Source organism: Xyrauchen texanus, chromosome 44 (assembly GCF_025860055.1).
Source record: "Xyrauchen texanus isolate HMW12.3.18 chromosome 44, RBS_HiC_50CHRs, whole genome shotgun sequence".
Taxonomy (NCBI): domain Eukaryota; kingdom Metazoa; phylum Chordata; class Actinopteri; order Cypriniformes; family Catostomidae; genus Xyrauchen; species Xyrauchen texanus.
In genome coordinates, this window is record NC_068319.1 from 3,841,835 (window position 1) to 3,859,875 (window position 18,041).

Consider the following 18,041-nt stretch of genomic DNA (forward strand, 5'->3'; position numbering starts at 1 on the left):
GAAGTAGAACTGCAGCCAAAGAGTGTCCACCCAGAGGACCAAATCCATGAACATCCATTCCACCTCCAACCTTTTGAAGACACACACATGCACGCACGCACACACACACACACACACACACACACACACACACACAAACTGTATTAAGGTGTGTAATCATCAAGATGCCTCACCATTTCATGGTCTTCTAAATCACTTCAGTTTCTATGGCAACAGTTCTTGGTTGACTGAGGAGGTAATTGTATTTCAATATTAACTTGCATAAGAAAAAAACTACTGCACTTTTATTTTTGCATATTGGGCACTTTGAACATCTAGAAAGTCTCGTTTAAACATTTGTCACACTTTTTCGTAATTTTTTGACAACTGACATTGGCCAAAACTTTATGAACATGCATCATTTTTCTGAAAGTCATGAAAATTCCCACCACAGTGTAATTTCCAGCACATCTTAAATTTTGTATTGTGTTTAATAGAATTCTGTGGTGGAAATTACGCTGATGGAAATGACATTTTTAATGTTTTGAAATGAGAAGTCTAATTTCATAGCTAACGTTTATTTTGACCTTTTTTGCATTATTTGTCCAAATTAAAGCATGATTGGAAATGACTCCCTATAAAAATATTCCACACACAAGTGATGTTTGCCTTGAATTTTCTATAAAAATGTATCTTTGCTTTCTTGATATTTTATCTCCAGCACATGCTCTTCATGTTAGCTTTGTTTACTAGTACACTAACCTTTGGAGAGAAATAAACGTATTAGGTGGAAATTGTTTGTTGTGGTGCAAATGTTTTTTTGAAAAATGTATAGAAATAATTTTTACACAATAAATATTATATATAATATATTTTCTTAGTTTAATAACAGTCTGGGTCTAGGACAAGGCCAAAATAGCCAAATGTATAAAAGACATTTGAAAAGTACCAAAAATAAATTATAGTTTGGTAAAAAGATTGTTTTAGTATGACCTTCATATATATATATATATACACACACACACACACACACACACACACACATACATACACACACATACACACATACACACACATACACATACACACACACACACACACACACACACACACAGTACTTTGCAAAAGTTGTTGGCACATGTTTCACATAAATATGCTATTTGAACCGTCAAACAGCCAGCAGCCTGATGGCACGTGTTTACTTGCATTGTATGAAGTCAGAGCTGAAATCTGAAATCTTCATTTCAGTTCTGCTGAAGAAGGAAAGTCACATACACATCTGGGATGGCTTAAAGTTAAAGGGGTCATGACATGGGTTTTTTTATTGTATTATTATGTTCCCTTAGGTGCAATTATAGTATTAATATATTTTTTTTTAAGAAAAACTTTTAAAATCTAGTGATTTATGACCTTTTCCCACCCTGTTTCTCATCCTCTGATTCAAACAGTCTGTTTTGGGGGCGTTTTCCATTTAAGACTTCAGTGTTAACGCCCACTGTTATGATTGGCTAACGTCAGTGCCTATGTATCAATTATTGACGCCCCCAGCCAGAACAATATGCAAGTAAACTAAGTAAAAACACTGTGATTATTCATAATGAATGAAATTGCGCTTTAAAAAGTAGTTTAAAGTTTAAAATAGATTACTTACAGTTTGCGTCGTTGTTGTTCCCAGAATAGTCGGCACGGACTTATCTTTGAGCAACAGTTTTCTGGCAAAGCCAGCATCATATTGAGATTTGTTCTCAAAACAGTCATCCTTAAAATGTACAGAACAAACGCTTAAGTTAACACTGCCGTGACTGGAACGTCCGCAAAAAATAAACTGCATCCATTTTTCCCTGACGTCTGGATCTTTCGTCAGCTTATTCAGAGGTTTTGTTTGACCACAGCCAGGAACAGCACATCTGTGTGGCATCGTAATTTTCCTGTGCACAAGTAGTCTCTGTCAGAGCTCGCTGTCCATCGACTGAACACTTGTGAGGCGCACGGCGATACTGAAATGAGCGTAGTTGTCTTGCGCTTAAATCGTAGTTATCTTGTGCTGGAGGCGGTCATATGCAAACGCTGTTACATCACTTCTAACCGACACGTCACTTCTAACCATGAATCCAGAACGAGCTGTATTTTGAGCTTGATTAAATAAATGATTCGTTTAGAATGGGGAGGACGTCTTAAAATATTAAACTTGCAGGACGTTTTAATGATACAAAGACCTCTTATATACCAAAAGATCAAGGCAAATTTGGTTTCTCATGTCATGACCCCTTTAAGTAAATCATGAGAGGATTTAAATTTTTGGGTGAACTGACTGGGTGGTACCCTTTAATTTAAGTACAGCTGAATTGCGGAAAGACCATTGTGTTTTTGTAATTACCTTAAAAATATACCATAAAAAAAAATCATTGTTGTACAATGTTTTTGGACAATATATTTATACTCTCTGAAGTATGTTACAGTACCATAATGTTCCCCAGTACCATTGTAGAGTATTACCATGGTATCTGATACCATCACCATACCATGTACCTCTACAGTACTTTATTTTGTTAAAATGAGATAGTAAAGAATGTTTTTGCACCTTCAATTCTAAAAGAAAGTAATGCAGTAAGTAAATAAGGACCTTTTGAGGAAGCTTGAATCTTAAAGTATCTTTCAGACACCACACATCATCTTTGGTTCCTTTGTTAGTTTGCAGCAAATGTTTGTGCACAAACGTGTCAAAACACTTCCCAGTACAGATAATACTGATATATTTCATGAACAAAGTGAACAAATCACTAATTAGAATCTTATCTGATTATTTTGGTCAAACAATACTGTCCTGAGTACATCTCTTCATCTTAATGTCTAATATGAATGCTCCTGTTATCTGGCTGTTATCAATGTTTTGTTGAGCTCTCAGGATCGGGTTAGAACTCTGTCACGTGCCTGCTGTAACCCGGCATACTAGTGCAGAACTAATGGGTGATTTTCACAGCCTCCAGAGATCATTATGTCCCGCTAAGATGCAGCTGATGCTCCGCTCACAGCGGTAAATCAATGAGTTCGCTCAACGCATGCAGGTCCAGGTGGAGGATGGAAGTGAATAGAAATGCTTCGTTTGCTGCATAGTAGTGTACAAGTGACTTTAGAATGTCAAAGTATTAGCTTTACAAAATGGAAATCGCTCGTCATTGCCAAAACATATGACTGAAGAGAACGTAATTGCTCAGATGTTGTTCTTTGGTGGCATGGAGTTTAATTGTGTTTAATTCAAGTAGCAGATTTATATCAGATGTTGACATACAGTGAAAGCATTCAGCTCTGAAATGAATGTGGATGGCATTGCACAGATAATTTGGTCTTGGGAGAATTTGAGAAATCTCTGATTTATTGTTGTAGACCATCCATTTAATCTCATTGCTGCTAATTTGCTCTTTTTCTATTTAAACTTTGCTGAAATGTTCAAGGCAAATAAGTAAATTGTTCTCCAAAATCGTCCCTCAGTTTGAATACGAAGATATTTTTGAGTTTTGCAGAGACCTTTTGACATGCTTTTGATGGGCCTACCAATTGTTGCCAACATTTCTGCCTTGATAAACATGGAGGAAAAGGATTTTGTTTATTGTGCACTTGTTGATGGTCTTGCTGCTAATTGGAGGCTGTTTATAGTATCTGCTTGCTTTAAAAGCCCTCGCTCCAAATTACACACTGGCATGAAAACACATTCCTATCAGCCTTCCCATCAAAGCTGAAAGCAAACAAGACAGATAAATGTAATGGGCAAAACTCTGGTAAGGACTCCTCCTGCACAGGTTAAACCTCAAAGGACTGGTTTCATGCATATAATGTAAACAGCTTCAATTGGCCATTTAGGAACTTTTTCTAAGTACTTTGGACAAAAAGGTTCATTAGGGTTGTATAAAAAAAAACTTGGGATCTTTACTCAACTCCAAAGACCCATTTATGCCAAAAAGGTTCTTTTTAGAAATTAAAATAACATTTCTTTAGGTATACTGTATATTTGCCATATTATAAGTTTTGTTTGTAAGTTGTATTGAATGCTACACATGCCTCTTGCATTGCTTTTCAATATGAAGGTCACAAGGCTTTTGCCTCCCTGCCACAAGAGGAGGATGGTAACAAAACTGTCTATTTGTGTCAATTTGGTGTCGGTTCCAAACTTCACACTACTTAGTCACTGTCTGTGTCCTTTGCAACAAAGACAGATGTGCTAGCGTTTACCAAGTTACCATCAGCATCTCATATTGTCAATGGACTGGATGTGTGTGCGCTCACAGCACAGACACAACCTGTTTGCCATTTTGAAGTTCTTTATTAGTGAAGGCGAATTTTTTATTACCAGAGTTGGGGAAGCTAATTCGAAACTTAGCTTCTCAAGCTACATGCTACAGTATAATGTAAAGTAGCTAGCTACACTAAAAGCTACTAAAAAAATGATTAGGCCTACATGGTGGCCTGGAATATTCTTTTCTGATTGGTCAATGGTGCCATCTAGCAATCTGTTATTGCTCTGTAACGTATCAGAACGCTCATCTGGGGTCTGCGAGCGGTCACCACAAGTAAGCTAATACAATAATTTAAACTCAAATCAATCGTTCATGTGTATTTATTTATTTATTTGGCAAGTAATCATGTAATAGGCGGCATAATGAGGAGTCAGACTGTCCGACGCATAAGTCAGTCTTCAGCTATTCAGCTATTTCTTTCTTCTCAAATTACATAATCACAATAAACCCCTTCAGGATGATACAAGGAGAAACCCTCTGTTTGGGTTTATTGTGCGATAACAACAGGCTGACTGTACATTATCCCTTACGTAGCTATCTACATTCATTTTATACGTTTTGTGGGCGGCAAATCAGGAAAAGTCCTGGTTCTCCCTATGGCCAGTCCACCCCTGGTCGGATGAACAATATCCCTAATCCTAAACCTAACCCTAACAAATTATGTAGCACTCTACTACATAAATATGAATCCCCTGCCATCCAATGTTTTTGGAAATCGGCGGAAAGGACAGGTTGAAACGTTTTATTACTCCCTTTTTGGAAAAAGTAGCTCGTTACTAGAAAAGCTTCAATATTGTGAAAATAGCTGAACTACTTTTAATGCTATGGATGTTAGTCATTTAATTTAATTAATTTAATATAATGAAAAAAATTTCATTATATATTGCTTGCTTGTAAAAATTTTAAAGGGTTAGTTCACCCAAAAATGAAAAGTATCCCATAATTTACTCACCCTCAAGCCATCCTAGGTGTATATGACTTTCTTCTTTCAGCCAAACACAATCGAAGTTATATGAAAAATATCCTGGCTCTTCCAAACTTTATAATGGGAGTGAATGGTACCTTATATTTGAAGTCCAAAAAAGCATATCCATCCATCACAAAAGTAACCCATACAGCTCCAGGGGGTTAATAAAGGCCTTCTGAAGTGAATCAATGTGTTTTTGTGAGAAAAATATCCATATTTATAACATTATAAACTATGATCACTGGCTTCCGGTAACGGCCATCTGCGCGTTCACAAGAGTGTCGAGTTCCGGCGTATGACGTGGGTGTAGCATAAGCAACGAACGTGGAAGCGCAGAGGATAAAGCAAAACAAAATGCAGGTCACAAATTAGAAGACAACAACAAAGGATTTTTAAAGAAAATTTCAATATAAGAGAAGAGGAGATTTAGTTTTTTGCCCAGCCATATTTGTTTGAACCGGAGTACACCAATCAGCAACACCCGGGAGATGGAGGAGGCAGCAGCAGCGGCACAAAAAAATAATCTGGTAGACGTGAGACGTGGTGGTGCTCATGCGGGAAATATGAAGTAATGCCAACAGAGGCTGAGATTGTTTGCTGCAATGAATGGATGATTGGAATGACTGGATAGACACACAAACACACCGTTTTAAGACTAACACAAATCTACAGTATAGCTAAAACAACTTGCTACTTTTTGCTGTTTTCCTTTGCTGTAAACAACGCGCGCTTCCGCGTTCGTAACTTCTCACCGAACCTTACGCTACGCCTACATCATACGCCGGAACTCGATTCTCTCATGAACGCATGGACGGCCATTACCGGAAGCCAGTAATTATAGTTTATAAGTTTATAAATATGGCCTTCAGATGGCCTTTATTAACCCCCTGGAGCCGTATGGATTACTTATTTGATGGATGGATGTGCTCTTTGGGCTTCAAAATCTAAGGTACCATTCACTCCCATTATAAAGCTTTGGAAGAGCAGGATATTTTTTAATATAACTCTGATTGTGTTTGGCTGAAAGAAGAAAGTCATATACAGCTAGGATGGCTTGAGAGTGAGTAAATAATGGGATAATTTTCATTTTTGGGTGAACTAACCCTTTAATGTCCAAATACATAGCTATTTTTGAATACCCGTCAATGTAGAGAGATACTTTTTGCCAAATAATGGTGCAGTTATGGTATCGACCAACAGGGGCTAACTGGCTCATGGTAATCACCCAAACCATGGCCCTTTGCTTCATCCACAGCTTTGTAACAGCCCTGAAGAAATGTAATTTTAGCTAAAAAATAAATAAATAAAATCTATTTGGTTATTAATCTTCCCTCTTTGAGCCTCTGCTTAGATTTCAATTCCTATTTAACCTCAAATGAGATGCAATTTTCTGATTGCAGTGTAAGCATGCCTTAGAATCAAAGTGTTACAGATCTGGGCTAAAGGGAAAAGAAAGCATTGCCCCCATCCCATATCAGCTGGAGTGGATGTACTATTTTAAGTATTTCATGTCCTCATATGCTCCAAAAACAAAACAAACCAAGCCCTAAAGATAGCAAACAACAACAGAGATGCTAGGGTTGATCAAACTGGCAGCAGTGTGGTGCACCCAACGGGTACATCAAGGGTCAAGATACTAATTGTAGCCTTGGTTTTAGTCCTATCATTAATCAAACAACACCCGTAATCAACGCCACATCCCTGTGTCACTGGACTTCCTGTGATATAGCCCACATGCTCAAATTAAACCCAACTTTTTCCACTAGATCTTTTGTGCTTTCACTGAAGTGTACAGTTGAAATGTCTGAAAGCTCTGGCGCTGTAACTATTAATTAGTGCCTGATTTCAAACAATATGCTGGAGCAGTGTTGGATTATACTGGAAAAGTGTAGTTTTCAAACTTAATTTTATCGATGTTATCATTAATTTTTTTCCTATTCCAGCACTCATATGCACTATTGTTGCATTGGCATATGACAGTCATCTTGAACCTACGACTTGCAGTGCAGATGTATCTGCTCCGCTGTTTCTTTAGTTGTATTTAACCTGGACTATTCCTTCAATGTCATTGGGCTGACACTGATTTCTGTATCAAAGTGTCACCAATACTTGAGCACAATTTTAATACCAACACATATTGATATGGATTTCATGTGGTAAACATTCTTACACGTGTTAACTTCATTTCCCTTTCAGAAGTTCCAGGAAGGCAGCATACTAACGCAGATGGCCATGAGTTCCCCTGTCACTCCCGGATCGCATTTCCTCGTGTTTATCATCAGACTTTTGAAGGAAGGATGCGTTCCTATGTCCGTTTCCTCTACAGCTGCAGCGTAAAGCCACATCCCATAGCTCACAGTGTAATGCAAAAACATGGAGCTTCACCTCTGAATCAAGGCTGCGAGTTACACCCAACAGAAGTGTCAAGAACTTCTGTACTAGAGGAAACACCATGTGAGGGATATCACAAGTCTTCCAGGATTTATGACAAAGTCATGTCCGTGTTCCTTTAGTACAGAGACCCCACCAAAATCAACACCCAATCAATTAGCATGATATCTCCTCATTTGGAGAGTCTGAACATTTCAAATGACTTGTTTAGACAAGCACAATCTGTACAAAAGAAAATTATACAGTATGAAAGAATTCACCCAACTTCAAAGGAAGAGATTGTGCTCTTTGGAGTCTCTTGGAAACGGACTATTGCAGGTCGAAACTGAATCATGCATTGCTCATTTAGGTATTTGACTGGCATTTGGCACAGACTTTGCTTCTTTGAGCCATTGAGGTGAGTTTCAATAGAGGGCGCTGTGAATTCAGTCAAAAATGCTGACTCACAGGAGAGCAAAGAAAGCACATTCAAATGAAGAGAGAGAAGGAGCAGTCATAGCAACCTTGAAACTATCAGATACAGCTGAAGATCGAATCAAATGCACCTTTCAGAAGAGGTGCATTGGTGTGAGCTTACACGCCAATACATTATGAAACTCACAACTTTCAGAAATGTTTTAGATACATTTGTATCCCTTCTGGGAAAACTGCTCTCTGGTTATGTGATTGCCCAGCTTAATAGAGTAGAATAGAGTTGGTGAATTAGAGCATGACGCCTGATTGTTAGTCATTAAATTGAAAAACCGTGTGATTTCTCCTGGAAGAATGAACTTAATTTAACGGACAGAGTGGAATTTGATAGAGTAGTATATTTCCACACCTTTTCAACTCAAGACTTAATATAGGACTTAATATATACTGGAATGTCGTTTTCGTCCACCAAAAATGGGAACTTTCGAAAACGCTCTCCATTACCGCATACTTTGAAAAACGATTGAGTTAGGAAACTGAAAACAGAGGTGTAGACAGTGTGGAAAGGCCTTAATGAATACTGTGCAGTATACACTATATTCTTTAAATATTATGTGAAGCACAATACATTATTTTATGATAAAAGTTTCAAATTATACTATGCTACATTAACCTTATGTCGCATGTTTAATGCAGTGAGTGATGTCCAGTTATCTTCTTGGAAAGAAAGCTGGTTATTTTGCCTTTTTAATTCAATTTAATGTAAAAATGCAAATTAAGTAGTTAATTTTGGTATTGCATGCATACAGTTTGTATACTATGCTCAGTATAAATACTGGACTGCAGGAATAGTAAGAGTATTATAAAAGTTTACAAAATATTGTCTTTTAAGTGCTGTTCAGTGCATTGGTTCAACATATTTAGCCAAACCTATTGAGTGCTTTCCAAGTCTGTTGTACATTTTTGTGGTCTCATATTGAACATAAGACTGAATAAATTTTTGCACTTGAATTTACACATGAGCAGTTTATTGTGTTTCTAACAGTTCATCTTGTTTGCTCATTTTGAAAACTTCATTCCACCAGTTACAACAATTTCCCATAGCAGCTCTCAGATGCAATAATGACGATCACAGATCACATACGCAATATTTGTGTCCAATGATGTGTCCGCCTTGAAGGGTCTCTAATATTACTGTTTATTCTCTCAAGTAGCTTGTTTAGCCATTACAACACGTTTCTTGGAATCGGTGTCATTCTGCTCTCTGTGGCTACGATGCACTTCAGCTAGCAGTGAATATTGCTTCAATAAAACAGCCATGAAAGGCAATTGTAGCTGGAGAGCAAGCATTAGAGTGGGCTAGCTGAAGATTATTGAATCACTAATGTTCTGTTGTCTGTGGGTTAAACATGTCTGTGCATTTTATTAAACTAAGCTTTGTTAATGACATTGCGGAGCTTGATGGAGAAAGATCAGGTGATGATTGCTGTCGGTGCCATGAGAAAGAGAGCAAAAGTCGCACATCAGATGCCCTCCCAGTGATCATACCAACGATCTGAGCCATTTACCGGTGATGGCATTCAATGGCTGTTTGACCTTTGGCCATGCTGGTTGACCAGCTCACCATCATAGGCTGATTTAAGTTGTTTTTAATCTCGTTCCGCATAGCAAACAAGGACGATCGCCACACCGCTCTCTTTGTGCATTTCCCTGTGGTCTGTCACAAAAGTCGCACATCAGATGCCCTCCCAGTGATCATACCAACGATCTGAGCCATTTACCGGTGATGGCATTCAATGGCTGTTTGACCTATGGTAAAGTTAGAAGTCTGGCTGTATGTCTAAAACGAGTTTTTGTTGCACTTAGCTTTAAAACCTGTTGAAAAAAAAAAAAAACATTAACTAGCCTAAGGTTGTTTGCTTTTGTGCTTTCACTGTCCATTTCCTGTATGCATTAAAGAGCACCTATTATGTTTTTTCAAATATTACCTTTCGTGTAGTGTGTTATAAAGCTGTTTGTGAATGTAAAAAATGTCTGCAAAGTTTCAAAAATCAAAGTGCACCACAACTGGAGTTATTGACTCTCAAAAGAAAGAACCGATTCTGAACACCTGAAACGAGTCGTTAGTAAATCCAGACTTACTTCCTGCACTAACCTACGTAATTCGGTAACAAAAAGCCCACCTCTGGTCTTCATTGGCTGCTCACGAACAGCTTTGACCCGCCCACAAACACTATACTAAGCGGTAGACCAATCACAACAGACTGGGACATCTGACCAATCAGAGCAGAGTAGGCTCTCTGAAAGGAGGAGTTTAGAATGAATCCTTTAGAACGAGTCGTTTTTGACACTGGGACAAAAGGTAATGCTGCAATTTAAATTATGAGCAAATTAAAGTGTTTTTTGACCTTGGATTGGTAAATAAACTGTATGAGACCTTTAAAACTAAATCAGGCACGTTTAAAAACCATAAAAGGTGCACTTTATACACTACATTTTGTCTTGTAATCGCATTGTAGTCCTAGTTTTGAGTGGCACCTACTCAAATAAATGCCTATAATGATATAGGCTAATAATAACATCAATATATTTATGCAATACTTTTCTTACAATATTGTGCATTCATATCATAACTAACAGGGCCATGAAAAGAAGCAGGTCATTGGAAATCCTGAGACGGAACTAGATCAAACTACACCAGCCTAACCATCTTTGGCCATGCTGGTTGACCAGCTCACCATCATAGGCTGATTTAAGTTGTTTTTAATCTCGTTCCGCATAGCAAACAAGGACAATCGCCACACCGCTCTCTTTGTGCATTTCCCTGTGGTCTGTCACCTCGGACGTTGCCAGAGACCTTCAAGGTCGAATTAATATTCAAATGCTTAGCTCGCTGTCCTGCTCAGGGAGTTGTTTTTTTCTGTGCTATGTAAATTTCGCTGCATATATTTATTTAAATTTAGAGTGCAGTGTCAGTAGACTTTGCATCGAGTGGCTGGGAGCTCATGTTTTTGTTGTGATTACTTCGAAAGCTTTCAGTTTTACTCAACACTAAGCTAGGAAATAACTTTATGACCCTCCTCGTCAGGTTTGGCTGGGAACAAGAAAACAATAGTGTGAACTGTGGACAACTCCCAGTTAGGGATTTGACAAACTGCCTCAGAAAACACCACATTACTTCTTCAGGAAGTACTGTTGCTGTTTCTCTGACAGTTTTGGTGGAAATTAGTTTGTCAAATTTAAGTAATTGAATTGAATAGAACTATATAGTTAATTGTAGTGTGAAAAACCAGCTTGAATTTAATCATAGGTGTTACTAGAACCTTTTTAGGAGGGCTTAAGCCCCCCCCCCCCCTAAAATTAATCTCAGCCCCCCTAAAAATATGTGACTTTCCAAGTGTTTTAAACATCTTAAGCTTTTTTTATTATTATTTATTTTTTATTAAATGTAAAATAAATACAATTATTATTTGAATGGTTCTTTAAACAGTTTCAGTTTTCTTTTTCATAAATGTATGTGTGTTTTTTATAGAGAATGACTGGCTGTCTTTAATGATGTAAACACAGAATAAAAAAACACTGTCTTTGCTAATTAAATATGCACATATAATGGTGTTGTTGGGGGCTGAGCCCCCCTAAGATTGGAAAAAAATTATTTTGAGAAATACTTCAAAAGTCTGTTGTATCATATTTGATACATAATTGGATTTTAATAGTTTGATTGAAATCTTCAACAACTAAATATCTGGTTTTCTCCTGTTTGTGAGATAAGATTCAACAGTTGAGCGACACACCACTGATTTATGCCTGTGGCGATTGCTATAAGACTACAAGGGGCCAATTATCTCCAATTGATAGGGGAGGTGGTGTGTTTTCATGCCCAAAAGTAATTTTTCATTGGTTTTCGAGCGGGGGGGATCCTCAAACTGGATCACGCAACACTAAATCCCAGGGCCTCCCCGGGCACTCAAGGGCCCCTGGGCACTGGCTCCATTGGCCCGGTGGGTAATACATCCCTGGAGTTAGTATACTTCATGTGAGTGGTCTTTATAGGAGGCACTTGGCAAGCCAAGCTTCCGTTCTTAGGTTCTTCGTTGAAGCTGTGAGCAGCCTCTCATTTTTGTCAGATGGTGGAGTCTGTTGCCATGGCAATGGAGGAAGAGACAGAGAAACGTGCATTGAAGTGCGAAGTTGTCTGCAGCTGGCCCACATGATGCCACAATTAAATTCACATTTCTGTCCTTATTTACATGATGTTTCTCATGATGTTTCAAACCCACATGACTTTCTTTTTTCTGTAGTTCACAGAAGGAAATGTTAGGCAGAATGACGCAGCCTCAGTCCCCATTCGCTAGTTTTATTCCATATATTTTTCCATGGTGACTGAGGTTAACATTCTGCCTAACATCAGTGGTCGATTTGTAAAAGATATTTGTATAAATATTATGATCTTTTGAGTCAAAAATGTCAAGAAGCATTCACAGGGTTCCACCACACGACTTGAACAAAATGTTCTTCTTCATAAAAATGTCAAAATTACATTTTAAGGTTTTTTTTAAACTTTACGCTCAGTCTAAAGGTGTTATGCTCTGTTTTGTGGTTTTTATGGTCAACATAAACGACAAAATGTTTACCTGCATGTTGGTTACACCAAATGACTGGTACAAAAAAATGGACAAAAGCATTTTTAAATATGAATCATTTCAATAGTTTCACTTTTGAATTGAATATGCAGTATGCTCATCATAGAAGAGGTATATTCATGTAAATGTTTTAAAAAAAAAAAAGCTGCACCTGTTACCCTATGTAATTGTATTTTATGGTACATTTGGTCAAAAGAATCCATGTTGTGACCATGAAAAGTGTTTTCTCAGACATATTTTTCTACTCCATTAACTGAACTAGTAAAGCAGGTTTGGGCTGTTTCTATGAAGTATGCTTAAAGGTGCAATATGTAATATTTTTACCACTAAATCATAAAATTATCATAATATGTTATCAGAGATTTAGGAAATGTGCTAAGTTGAAATACTACTTACGGAGAGTGGTGGTGTAGTGGTCTAAAGCACATAACTGGTAATCTGGTAATCAGAAAGATGCTGGTTCGAGCCCCACAGCCACCACCATTGTGTCCTTGAGCAAGGCACTTAACTCCAGGTTGCGCCGGAGGGATTGTCCCTGTAATAAGTGCACTGTAAGTCGCTTTGGATAAAAGCGTCTGCCAAATGCATAAATGTAAATGTAAATGTACTTACTTTGAAATGTTCATTCTGGGCCAGATTTTCACACTTTGTCAAAATCAAGTGTGATCCAGCCCACTGCCCATTTCAACACCCTGGGTTGCCAGATTGAGACAAACACAGCACGCTGCAGCCATGAAAGCCAGTAATACATCTAGCTGACATTGACAGAGTTATAATAAATCCACATGAGCTGGTTTATAATTTGCAAATAATAAAAACATTGCAAACATATACATCAAATTACAGTGTAATGCTCGTCCCTTACCATTGTCAGTTTGCTCGTTCCTGTTGCGTGTCCTCAACCTGGCAACCCACATGAACTGAGTCTGGGGAGTAGGGTGCAGGGGAGACAACTCGCTCCAATATTTTGAATTTAGACCGCAGTACCCATTTTAAATGCTTGATGTCAATGTTACATATTGCTCTTTTTAAGAGTGGTGTAAAAAAAGTTGTTCTACACACAAAAGCATTTACCCTGAAAATTGTTTAAGTTAAAAACATGTACATGTTGTGGACACTAGTCATAGCAATATCTTACCTTCTGTTCTCTCTCTCTTTTTTAAAGAAAGAAAAAAGTTTTCCTTAAACTGTTCTCTTGGCCATTTTTGAAATTCTGCGAAACTTTTGAAATCGTGCATTAACTTCAGTGGCGTAAGTTTCATGTGAACACACTGGGAAGAACATGCCATTGCTAAACTCCAACATCCCTGTTTGCCAGTGTTTTCAGAAAACTGGTGTCTTTTCGCCATGAAGAGAGCTAGCGCTCAAGTTTGCCAGATTGCTTGACTAATGCGTCACCCTGCAGAATATTCCCAAAATGTACAAATGTAAAGACTTGATTGGATGATTTCACCTATAAACATCTGGCAACCTCACACATGTCGAAATCAAATTTTGACCTTTTAAAGTCTGTTATTTATAAAATGGAGAGAATTGTATTTTACTTGCAAGATTAGTTCTAAGTAATAAATGACTCAATTGATCTAAAGGGGATAGTAAGGGGAGCCCTAACATCTCCTTCCGTTTTCTATGGAAAAAAGAAAGCCATATGGGTTTGAAACAACATGAGGGTGAGTAAATTATGACAGAAATTATGAAGACTTTTGCTTTAAGCAAAACTCTCTATTTGCTCACCATTTAGTCTCATTACTGTCTAGGATTGCCAATTGCCATGACCCTGAACACTAGTTCACAGTCTTTTAGGACGTCAAAATATCTCAGTGGTACATTGTTCCTCTTGAATTGCCTTTTTGTCTGTGCCAGTTCGTTCCCCTGCTTGATAATAAACACAATTATAAGTGTGACGACACTCGAGTCAGCAGACAGTTATGACACTGAGGCCGTCATCATTTTCTGTAAATAACGCTATTGTGGCTACATTTTTTAATTCAACAGGCAAATGTTTTTTCGTAAGAGAAAACTTGTGGGGTCACGCAAGTGTCACAAGTTAATGTGTGTGAAGTCTTGAGAATGTCTTAAGAAATAAACGGCTTTCATATCTTTTTAATGTAAACCTTATGTAAAAGTCAACAGGGTTTTGTGGTTTTTAGTCCATGTCTGTTAGCTTGGAGGTCACCTGTAATCTAAACGTTGGCAAAATTAACCTTGATCCCATATTTGCATTTAAATTTGACAGACCAATTAAAGGCCAAAGTACACTTCATGCATCTGCATTGCGGATCCCTCTGTGCACAGTATGTGTGATGCAAATTGCGTCATCAGCACAGCCACGCAGCTTGACCGCGCAGCACCTAGATTTTCTTGACTCAGCATGCGGTCCTCGTCTGTGCGTATCATCTGCGCTTGCGCTGGCCATTGACAGTACTAAAAGAGTGTCATAAAGCAATTGTAGTGTGCATGTGTCAAGCACATTCCTATTTGGTCACAGTCAGAAAGTATATTCACAAAGGCAACACGGTAGCCAGGCACGATCCGATCCGGAACATGCAAAAAAGAAGTATACACTGAGCCTTTAGTTTTGATGACTCATCTTGCACTTCAAATTTCAGCCTGATCTAATGAAAATAACGTGACTGTGGCATCAATTTTGCGAAATTATATTGTGGTGTAATTCGTCTGTTCCAAAGTGAAATGCCCACACAGTGGCGCTAAAAGCGAGTTAAATTTTCTCCCATACAGATGAGGTTTTTAAGGTTCATGCTCTATCGAGTTTTAAATCAACAAAACTGACCTCCTTACATAAACCTTAAACCTAAACCTAACCAATAGTGTCACAGAAAGCAAATGTGAGATGAAAAGCACAATTGCTGAACCACGTTATTTTGTGGTGCTTTATAACACTTTCGGCTCGCGTGTCGACTGGCGTGCTCTTCAGGACTTGTACCCGGGTCCTTTGCAACACATGTGACACGCTCTATCAATTTGATCATGCTTGAACAAGCTTGTAAATTAAGTTGGTTATGTAAACGTTAAAATGTATGCACTATAGTAAAAGTGTTAAGATGTCATAAGATAGCATTGTGTGAGGAACAGGGTGAAAATTATGTGTTTATGAAATGATAATCTGTTGTTTTACTCGTGATTTGTGTGAAAGTTGATTAAAGTCATTGTTGTTGCGCCTCTAGTGTTCATTTCACAAGGAAACTGCCGCGATATATACAATGAGCAATGTAAAAATTATGTTATTAATGAAAATAAAACTAGGCTGATGAGGAGTGATTTCACATGATCTTTAAAGTCGTAAGTAGACATGACAACACTGTCCTGAGGGTGGGAACAGATCTGTGAACGCAGCTGACTGTGAAGTGACTCTTTGTTCTCACAAGTTCACAGCTTCCAGACAGCACCTGAACTGAAGATCTCTGTGTTTGCTCATCTGTCTGTCTTCGCCCTGGAACTGAATGATGGCAATAGTGCCTGGGCACTTTTAGCAGGGGCGGTGCCAGTATTTTTTCACAGGGGGTGGGCGCCGGGCAGGGTACTGTGTTCAGTCTGTGGTGGCACCAATATTCCATCCAAACGGGGGGGGGCGTGGGGTGCGTGCGTTATATCGTCTAATGGGGGGTGGTGCAAGTGTTCCCTCGTCTGACGGGGGGGCAAGCTTCTGTCAGGAGGGGCAGTAATTCCATAATTTTAACTGTTAAAATGCTACAGTAAAAAAAATATGTTAATTGGTTAACGGGCAGATACCTTACAATAAACATAAAAAATGAAAATATATTTTAAAATATAATACATTAAATTTTACGGTAAAATTTACAAATGACTTTTTATAGATGTAAAAAGCATGATTTTACCATATAATTAATGGTAAAAAATTATATTGTGTTTTACAAGAGAGTATATGTAAATTATTGTTAAAATTACGGTATAAAACTGTTCCCTGCGTGACTCATCACATTTCATTATACTTTATGAGAATAGTAGTTTCTTCTTATTTTTAATATCACTCATCAGCATTGGGATGTTCAGTGTTATATTTAATGTAGTTTAGTTAAAGTTTATTGCATTAATTTAATTTCACATATGTTACCCTGATGGTGTTTAGTGTTTGTGAGTGACACTGTGCACTGTCCCAACAGGTTTATTGGTCATTACTCTTAGAACGGCTACTATTGATGAGCTTCAAACAATCATGTGCCTTTCTGTCATTTCTACAGTGAGTAACAATACATTATAAAATGAAAAGCAGATTTTTACAGTTTCAGAATTTATAACCGGTAATGTACCGTAAAATATACAGGCATCAGTGTTGCATCCCATAAAGCCTGAAGCATGGTTACCATATTTTTTACAGTGAATTTCTGGCAACCACCACTGCCATTTTTACCGTAGTGCAGTTCCAAGATGAATCACAACATTGCAAACTTTGATTCGAAGTAAAAAGAATGAAAGAAATCTGACTTTATGTCTTTAATGAGAGAATGAACTACAATCCCATGAAGCATTGCAAATGACTTACACAAATAAAAAATTATGGATTTTAACGAAATCAACAAAGTAGAAATAATGCGGACCGATGGCTTCAAAAGTTGCATATACAATCGATTAACACACCCAGAGCTCAGGGTAGGTCTGACTTTAATGGTTTAACAGACTGTTGTGCTCTAGAGCAATATGATAATAGACATTGATCATGTTCCTGCCGTCATAGAAATTATTCAAGCTATATCTTATTCTAACTGAGGGATGTTCACGGTTGCATATTAATACAGAGTTCAACTGATGTGCTTTCACAGGTGTGAGTAATGTCAAATGTGTCCCATCCATCAGAATTTAGAGCCAGAGCGTTACAGAGTAACTGTGTTACAAACACGTGTAGCTATTCTGTCCTGAAAAAGCACACAACTTTATATCAAGAGGATAGACTATAGTTTGAATAATAGGATCAGTTTAAACAATGGTCTGTTTTATACACTCTCACTAGTAAATTCTTAATCTCTGGCCAACATTAGTATTCAAATGCATTCAGAACTATTGGGCCACACAAAAAGATCATTGCTCATGCTTTATTCATTTTTCATTCTGTAATTGTTCTGAAACAGCTTTCCATATCTGAGGTTAATGTTGCATAAAAGCTTTAAGCTCGATGTGTAATGGCTCTGCATTGTGTACATCACATTCATGCTACAGTGCTTTAATGCAGAGTTCATCTGAGTAGGAGAGGTGCATTATGAAGATTATAAATCTTCATCTTTTCACCCTCTAAGTGTTTGGAAAGAAATGGCGAACAGAACAGTCCCTCGTCTTGTTTTTGCTTTTATAAATATGAAGATGATGCGAATGTTGTAGTATCTG